Source organism: Convolutriloba macropyga, unplaced genomic scaffold (genome assembly GCF_964194025.1).
Source record: "Convolutriloba macropyga unplaced genomic scaffold, txConMacr16.3 SCAFFOLD_2899, whole genome shotgun sequence".
Classification (NCBI taxonomy): Eukaryota; Metazoa; Xenacoelomorpha; order Acoela; family Convolutidae; genus Convolutriloba; species Convolutriloba macropyga.
The window spans coordinates 17,999-19,948 of NW_027452402.1; positions in this window are offsets into that span (position 1 = coordinate 17,999).

Here is a 1,950-nt window from a genome sequence, read left to right on the forward strand (position 1 = left end):
GTCACATTTTTTGTGTGACAAATGCGTCTCTTTTGATTTTACACAATTTTTTTGTGTGTTATAAACAATTGCACGATTTGTCGTAAACAGTTAGTCTGGCTTAATTGCCCGGGTCGAGGTCCCAGTGCATTTCATTGCTGAATCATAGAATTTCAATTTAACCCATCTCTGAATATTTGTATATGAAGCTTACGGCTATCGATCAGTCTATCCAGCACCTATACATGCTGGTGTTAATCTGAACAGGATGAGTGTTAGACCTCTGTTAGTCTGAACAGGATGAGTGTTATACCTCTGTTAGTCTGAACAGGATGAGTGTTAGACCTCTGTTAGTCTGAACAGGATGAGTGTTAGACCTCTGTTAGTCTGAACAGGATGAGTGTTAGACCTCTGTTAGTCTGAACAGGATGAGTGTTAGACCTCTGTTAGTCTGAGGAGGATGAGTGTTAGACCTCTGTTAGTCTGAACAGGATGAGTGTTAGTCCTCTGTTAGTCTGAACAGGATGAGTGTTAGTCCTCTGTTAGTCTGAACAGGATGAAGCCGATCGCACATGAATTTGATTAGTTCCGAAGAATGTACAGTTCAGTTCCATGATAAAACATGATAAAACACTATAAATGAAATTTTCGAAAATGAGTTAAACATGGCCGCTGGCTGCTTGAATAGAGAGAATTTGAGAGGTGGAGAGAGAATAGAGAATTTGAGAGAGGAGAGAATATGGAGAATGGAGAGAGAATGGAGAATTTGAGAGATTTTGAGAAAGCAGATTTGATTACTATACTAGGGGAGTACCTACTCAGAATGACGAGTCCACTGGTGCTCGTGATTCCATACAGGCAAACTGGACTAGCGTCTGGAAGATCCGCAATTACATAAAGTGGACCACCCGAATCACCGAAAGAGGCGCTGTCGTTGGACATTCGTAAGATTCTCTCGGTACAGATCATGTCCTCAGGACATCTTCTCCAGAAAGAGGGCTCACGCTCATTCAGCCAAATTTCCTGATCATGTCTTTCACTTCATTAAACTCACGGGTTGACCAAACTTACCATAAAATGGACCATATGCGGTCCATGAAATGTATCTCGCAATTGGTCAGTGCAGTTAGGGATGCACTCATTGATGTACTCAAGGGGGGGGGGGGGTTGATTGTATACGTTCCAAGCTATATGGTGGAGTTCAGTACGTCCCCCACCCACCGTCCCCCTAGCCTCGTTCAATACCTTCAACTCGTTCAATACCCCCAACTCGTTCAATACCCCCAACTCATTCAAAACCCCCACTCTTTCCACAGATTTATCAAACACCGTTCCCAATTATGTCAACATTGCTCCAGGACTTTGCCATTCAACTCCAAATCATCCAGAAGGGTAAGATGGATGTTCAACAGAGTGAATAAACTCTGGTATTGAAACACTGAAACTGTTGAATGTATTTAGCATTGCGTTGAGCTTTAGATGGGAATTTTTTCAGATCTCTCTTGGTATTAACGAAGTTGATCATATACTGCAACAAATCATATACTGGAAGTTGATCATATACTGGAACAAATCATTAGCAAATTGGATATGGCAAATCGTGTTGTTACTAGTTATGAACAAGGAATTGTACAAACCAACACAGTCGTAGAAACCGGTACAAGCTCCCAGTATGCCACGATCGAACGAAGAAGTCAACCGGATCCGAATGAAGTTGTTAGTTGTTTTGTTCTTTAAAAAGTTGTCTGCTTTTTTGTGTACCTTCTCAGATTTTTAAGGCTTTATTTTCTGATTCTAATAGAGGATTGTACACTTGGAGACAAGGAAAGTTGTCATTTCCAGTGCTTTCGCAACATCCCACCCCATAGGTAGCGGTCAAACCCACTCCCTTATCTATTTAACCACTGAATACCTAATGACGTCGGGTACTAAATGATAATCTCCAAGAAACTAAAAGACATGGATCTCCTG